This window comes from Lates calcarifer, unplaced genomic scaffold (genome assembly GCF_001640805.2).
Source record: "Lates calcarifer isolate ASB-BC8 unplaced genomic scaffold, TLL_Latcal_v3 _unitig_4219_quiver_2474, whole genome shotgun sequence".
Taxonomy (NCBI): Eukaryota; Metazoa; Chordata; class Actinopteri; family Centropomidae; genus Lates; species Lates calcarifer.
Genome location: NW_026116778.1, coordinates 3,575 through 10,984, shown reverse-complemented (window position 1 = coordinate 10,984; position 7,410 = coordinate 3,575). Strand labels below are relative to the sequence as shown.

At 44.0% G+C, this 7,410-nt stretch overlaps 1 long non-coding RNA gene across 2 annotated transcripts; it reads right to left on the bottom strand.

The window, feature by feature from the left end:
- Positions 1–321: 321 nt before the first annotated feature.
- LOC108897397 (uncharacterized) lies at positions 322–4,733 on the bottom strand. Of its 2 annotated transcripts, XR_007810757.1 has the most exons (3): positions 4,410–4,733; positions 3,337–3,670; positions 322–3,017 (listed from the first exon to the last, which is right to left on the bottom strand). It is a non-coding gene; the product is annotated as an uncharacterized LOC108897397 (long non-coding RNA). The 2 variants fall into 2 exon arrangements; XR_001963283.2 differs by having other exon boundaries at positions 3,337–4,733.
- Between the last annotated feature and the right edge of the window lie 2,677 nt (positions 4,734–7,410).

The window sequence follows — 7,410 nt, the reverse complement described above, 5'->3', positions numbered from 1 at the left end:
TCCTTGCACCCGGTGATAAGGTTGCCCAGCTTCTTGTCCAATAGGTGTTATGACAAAATACAATAGCTCTAGGTATTTGTTCTCCTACCCTTTACCCCTTAAATCAAAACAATATAAAAGCACTGTGCATGATAAAATAAAAGGTTTAGCTTACCCAGGCCACCAGGTCACAAGACAAACAGTTTGGGAGCAGCACACCTACAGGTTAAGAGACACAGAATGGGTTTTGACTTTTGCCTTATGTGTTTTAAAAAAGCAATGGAGAACACAAACAACAAAAGAAATGATCTCTAAGGAACAAACAAAAAGGAGCCAAAAGAATTATATTGATGATTTATTCTTAAGGTAAACATTTTATTCAAAAATAAATTACCAGAGATATCTTTAAAAGGCAGACAGACATCGTCTCCAACCCACTCGTCACAATCAAAACAGCTTCCTATCAGAATCCAAATATTCACACGTTTTTATTAACATCCATCCTCATGAAAATGAGAAAACTGATGTAAACCCTATAGCAGCAACTTATCATTCTTTAACAAACCAGACTGTTAAGTTGATCAAGAAAAGAAAGAAAACAGCCACTGTCAACTGATTCACTATAAAATGTATACAAAGTTTATTTAAATATTTAATCCAACATACATGCCCGATTCTGTAATATGTGAACACAGAAAAAGAGAGACTGTACAGTACGAGACTGGTGCTTGAGGTGAGAAATACTGTGGATGGAATCAATGCAAAAGAGCTCAGACAGATGTGATGCAGCTGTTAATGTGTTAGCTAAAGTTAAAAAAAAATAAAGGGGCAGGTTTCTTCATCAAGTCAGGTTCCTGTTGTGGAGGAATCACATTTTATCAAGCTGCTTTTGGGAGACTCAGCTCTGATGGAGGACTACATAATCCTATGCTTCACTGGAGAGAAGGATAAGAGTCCAGTGATTTTGATTTATTTTCAGAGAAAGGAAAAAAAATGTGCGGATAAAATAATCGATTGTCTGTTAAAGGAACAGTTTAACATTTTGGGAAATACGCTTGGCATGTCTGTCAGTTTAAATATAACGCTGCAGTGGGCAGCCAGTTAGCCTAGCTTAGCATTAAGACTGGAAACACAGAGAAACAGCTAGCCTAGCTCTGTCAAATGTAAGGTATGCCTACCAGCACCTTTAAAGCCTAATTAGCACCTTTTATCTTGATTGATTAAAGTGTAAGAAAAAACCTATGACTCTGCATGATTTTGTTTAAATTAAACAAGCAAGATAAAAAAAAATGCTACTTAGCTGGTAGGCATATTTGTATTTGATTTCTTTTTACATTTTTACAGAGCCAAGCTAGCTGTTTCCCTGTTTCCACCCTTTATGCTAAGCTAAGCTAACTGGCTGTAGCTTCATATTCATCATACAGACATGAGTAGCATCAATCCTCTTATTTAACTCTTGCCAAGAAAGTGAATAAATGTCTTGTATTCCTTTAATTGGGGTTTGAGCTATGAAAGATCTACATCTCCCCAAAATACCCTAAAAACATGACTCAAACATACAGTCTGCAGGTCCTAAAAATGTGATGCTAGTGTGATTTAATGAAAGGCAGTGGAAGAGAAAATGGTTCAAAATGTCAACCCTCCCTGGCTAAACGACTTTAGCTGTGCTCTAAAAGCTCTTAGTTAGCTAGATGCTACAGTAGCTCTTAACACCATGCAGAGGGCCAAACACTGGCACAAAGACACTAAAGGCCAGATAAAACACGTCAGTTCGAAAATAACAACAGACCAAAAAATAATAATAATAATAATAATCTGAGCGGCCTGAGGCTTTCTACAGTTCTCTTCTCACAATCACAAAGTATTAAAGGGAAAGACAGATGTGTACAGAGGGTTTATCTAGAAGCAACCTGAGCCCAGTTTGATTATGACAAATGTTACCTGGTTAACGCACCTTCCAAATTTAGTGTGAAAAAACTGAATGAATGGAGGCAGGCAAGTGAACTACTAGTATATCAGAAAAAACAAACAAACAAGTTTTACTTGATTTCCTGCACTCATCTCTTCTTGTCAGATTTATAGAAGGAGAGATCAATTTAGAAGAACAGAGCAGGCTGGAAATTTAACAGTTAAATTAGCCTGTCCAGCCTGTCCATGACCAGAACAGTCAATTTACTTTCACTTCAGTAGAATTAATAAAATAAGTTTCCTGATTTTACTGAATTAACCAAAAAAAAAAAAAAAAAAAAAAAAAAAAGATAGAAGATAGAAAGAAAACATCACCTCAGTATTAGTTTTCTCAGTCGATTAGTCACTTGTGCTTGTAGGAAACGTTACTCAACAGGCTGAAGAGAAAGTAAGCTGAGCTCGGAACTGTCCAGCCTGTAAGACAAATCGATTAAATGCACAGAAAAGTGTTTCAGTTTGCATCCACTGTTGATAACAGCTGCCCACAGCGGTGTCAGTTTTCCCTGAATTACAGCTCAGTCCTGAAGTGCAGTCCGGTACCAGCAAACCTGTGTGTGTAAGTGTGTATGTGTTTGTGTCAGCCTACAGTGCGCATTAAAACATCTATCACAGCGTGGCACACAGGAGAAAGATGACCTTCCTTCAGGTCCTGTTTTGGCAAGAGGCGACGCTGCCGGCTTCTCTGCTCAGTCCTCTCATGAACATGGAGTTTCTGCTCTGAGGCACTGGGGGGCGATGAAGAACAGGACAGACGGCGAGCCTACAGGTCCACGCTGCTCATGAAAAGACGGGTCAGTGATGTGATGATTGTGGGGGGGGGGAAGAGGGGCAGCTTTGGTGTTGAACTAGTTCCACAGTTCTAGGACTGAACACATTGAGCGAGTGGGCGGGGGTAGGGGTGGGGGGCGGGTAATGAACATGACGAGGGAGAAAGAGGAGGAGGAAGAGCGTCAGTGAGTCTTTAACTTGGTGTGCTGCGAGCCCTGTTCTGTCAGGCTGGCTTTGATAGAGTTAACCACCGTCTGTCTGACGTTGTCTTCCATATAATGTTCACTTAGCGGCTTCAAAACCTGCAGCAGAGGAGAGAGGGCAAAGGACACAAAAAGAGGATTTTGTGTGAGAACAAATCAAGTTAACTCATTTAAAAACAGTCTATAGAGGGGACAAAGAAACTGAAAAAAAGAAGGTTAGGGAAGAAAAACGTCTAAGGTAAAATAAATGGAACAAAAACAGGATGTAGTCCAACATGCTGACCAGACAAGCAATCTTCTCGAACAAAATGAGCCACGACACAACTGAACAAAACCTCTTCAACTGAAAAGACCATTTAAAAAAAAAGGAGGGTCACCATCCTTTCCACATTCATCACAATATAAGATAATTAAAAACCGTTAGAGCAGGCTCTGTGTCCTGGAGATCCTGAGATGATTCTGGCCTATCAGTGTTCAGAGGATATCTGTGTCCACACCAAGGGGTTAAAGTGTAAGAATCCAGCACCATTGGACTGAAAATTAACAAAAAGGAAGCCAGCAGAAGTTTCAATATGAGAAATAAGTTTAACAGTCTGTAAATCTGTGGCAAGCGGCTAATTAGTCTTCTTGTAGTTGTTGTTGAGAGGAGTCAGAGCTCTAAGTCCAAGTGTCGCTCCCGAAGGCAATGAAGGGAGGAGAGAGGCGGGCCACGTCAGGCGGCTCGTGACAGGCTCCAAAAGTTTGGAAAACACCTGAGAGGACAGCAGGGAGGAACGGGAGAGTTAAACAAGGAACAGGGCTGACTGACAGACACTGGAGCAGAGAGAGGACAAAAGATGAGAAAGACAGATGGAGAAGCTGAGGGAGAGAAAAAAAAAGGATACAAAAGTATTTTAAAAAAAGAGAGAGAGAGAGAGAGAGAGAGGAGACAGGGTATGTCCACACTGAGGCAATTAAATTTGTAAACATATTTCTTTCCAAAATGGTGTCAAGAGTGTGTAAATCTGAAAATGGTGGCTTGGTGTTTTCATGTGTATGGGTTTAACAGAGTTTCCAAAACAATGGGCCAGCACAGTGAGTGTCAGCAACTGTGTGATAGTAAAGTTAAGATGAGCTTTAGTTGCCTGTGATCGTTCGATTTTAAAAGCCAATATAGATGAATACACAGAATAAGGATTTAATCAGTGCAGTGGGAATGACTCCTGCTTAGCATGTAGTGTTTATGGGTTGCAATTAAATCATTGTTTCATAGTTGTTCAAAAAAATGTAAATCAGAACAAACGTATAATGATTTTAGCTGCATTTAAAAAAGTATAGGTGACCACAGCTTAATGTGGACATACAGTAAAAAAGGAGGTCTAATCTTGAACCACACATATAACAAGAGTATAAGGGGATTAGTAGCAGGAGGTAGAGGGAAAGTAAAGAGAAAGGAAATGCAGGAAGTCGGGCAGGAAGACAATCAGAGAAATGGGAACCAGCACCTCTCACCTTTCTGACAGTCTTCTGTAAAGCAGGGGAGGTGGAGAAGAGAGACAAAAGCAGAGGAAGAAGGGAGAAGTCAGGGGAGACATGGGGTTGAGTTGTGGTGGATCCAAAACACTCCGTAAAGATAAGAAACACAAACACTGTTCACATGCTGACTTTACATTTGTGGTCAACAACTGAACAAAGAGTGAAGAGAGAGAGAGAGAAAAATAAGAAAGTGGTGACAGAGTCTCAGCGCTGAAAGGTGAAATGAAACAATGGTTCTTTAGACATGGTGAGATGGATGACGGGATGTGGCGGACAGAAGGAATGGGAGGATTCTTGTCCCTCAACACCTAGAAATAAAAAGGCAACAAGCGGTGTGACGGAGCGGCTCCGTCACTGACGGCGGGGAGCGCACACACATGTACCGGCATACATACACGCACACACATAAAACTTCTGATCCATCCCGTTTTCCCTAGTTAACGAACTTTCCAATCAGTCAGTCATGTTCCCATTCTTGTTGAAGTAGAGCGACCAGGGGTGCACACTTGGTAGTTCTATGTCTCTTCAAACATACATTTACACATGTTACTCACCGGCGGCATATCAGTCGTTCCGGTTGCGGAGCATGAGGCGGCAAAAACGGGGGCATAGCATTTGCCGCTATTATATGCCATGTTCTCGCGGGGTTTCGGGGTCATGTGACCAAGCTGATATATGTATTTCTGGTCTTCGTTTATTTTCTCTGAAATTTTCCAGTCCTGCATTGTGGATGAAAGGAACTGCATTTATAAAAACACAGTTAATTTTTGTTTAATTTAGATTTGTGTTGTGGAGCCTTTAGAGGCATTGTTAGAGGAAAAAATGTGTTTTCCTATTAATTCTGGAGCCTGGAAGGAGGGGCTATGGGTTTATAAGGGGCTGCTGTGGCCCAGGGAAGGGAGTGCTGGTTTGGTTACAGAGGAGGTAACAACCTCCTCTCATGCTTACTGAGTTACTGTAGAACTCTATTCAGCTTAACTTTTTCTTGATGTTTTTTTTTTTTTGCATTGTTTCTTTGGTTGGTACTAATTTTCGCACTGTAAAAAAATTATCACTACTTGCACTTTGGGGGGGGGGGCGGCAAAATAAAGCATATAAGAGCACCATATTATCTTCTGACTACGCCTGTGAGTTTTTCCCGGGATTTTTCTTTTTTTTCTTTCCCTTACCTCCACCATTTTTGGATTTTGGGGAGGTTTAAGAAAGAACCCCGTGACAGATGGTGTCAGAAGTGGGATGGCTAGTCGCAAGAAGATAACCTGCCTCCCTAGGCGGACGGGGCTGCGTTCCAGCAGCGGGCACAGCTGAAGCAGGCAGGAGCAGCGGCAGAGGGGGCCGATCCAGCGTGGGAAAGTTTACTTTCATCAACGGAGGAGGAAGAGGATCCTAGGCCTGGCCCTCATCTTCAGGTGCAGCAGGGGGAGAGCTACTGACCCTGATGAGAGACTTTTTTGACGGGGCAACAGAGGAGGGAGGAGGGCCTCCTGGAGGAGCTTCGCAGTCTGAGGATGTCTCTCCAGCCAGCAGCCCAGCTACCACAGGTAACTCAAGCTGCTGCAGCTACAACTCCCAGTACAATGACTGCAAGTAGTCCCAGACTGGACCTGCCGACCCCAGCACCTCGCCGCCAAATCAATGTGCCACAGTCATCATCATTTAATTCAATAGACTCTGACACAGACACACAGTCAGGACTAGGACAGAGGCCCAATCCTGGACCCCTGAGGCCCATGATGGCAGAGCCAAAAATCCCTCCATATCAAATGGGTGAGGACATTGAGAACTATTTAATGCGCTTTGAACGTATTGCAAAGACATGGAAGTGGCCGGAGAGTGAGTGGGCATGCAGACTTGTTCCCTTGTTGTCAGGGAAGGCACTGGAAGCCTACACTGCAATGGATGAGGAGAGAGCCCACTGCTTTACAGATCTCAAAGCAGCACTGCTGGCCAAGTTCGACATCTCCCCTGAGACATACCGGCAGCAGTTCAGGGCATCTACTGTCCCACCTGGTGAGACGCCCACTGAGACCTACCACCGCCTTAAGGGGCTCTACCGACGCTGGGATTCGACCAGAGCAGCACACCAAGGAGGAGATCGGTGAGGGTGTTCATCCTGGAGCAGCTACTGCGAGTGCTTCCCAGTGAGGTGAGGACCTGGGTGAAGGAGCATGAGCCAGCTGAGGGACTTGCGGCTGCCAAGCTGGCTCTGCAATACCTCAACGCTCGTAGAGGAGGACCAGCTACCAGATCCACTGGCGCACACCATCGTTCATCACTCCAGATACCCACAAGCTAGACCAATGAGAAAGGAGAGCAACCAGGGCCTTTCCAGGTATTCCAACACTGCCTCAGGCCAACGACCACCTGGTAAGGACCTTGTTTGTTTCTATTGTCAGCAGCCAGGCCATAAAAGCGTCTGTATGTCCCATACGCACAGCTAAGGTCACAGGGGGCTTGCTATGCACCCCCGGCTGGAGGTGGGGCCTGCAGGAGGCCAAGAAATGGGGGTGCAGCGTTATAAAACTGTGACTGTAAATGGCCCACCAAATTACTGCTCTGTTGGACACTGGCAGTTTCATGTCACTGGTAAAACGCAGTCTGGTGCCAGTGGGCAGTGTGGACTACAGCAGACAGGAAGACATTTTGTGTGTCCATGGGGATAAGCATCCCTATCCCAAAGCAGACCTAACTGTGACCATTGATGAACAGCCTTATCTGTTGACTGTTGGGGGTGGTAGAGAACTTGCCGGTTGATGCCCATCCTGGGGTGGGATTTACCTGTACTTGTGCATTTACTGTCCCGAGGAAGAAAACAGAAAAGAAATACAAGTAGAAACAGACTCAGAGAAGGAGGGGGAAGTTAATACAAATGCTTCTTGTCCTGTGATCACTCGAGCCCTAAGCGAGAGCTGGTGTCCAACCACTCCCAGACTTGGACAGCAGTCTGTGTGAGGGGGGGACCAGGGGCCAAGAAAAT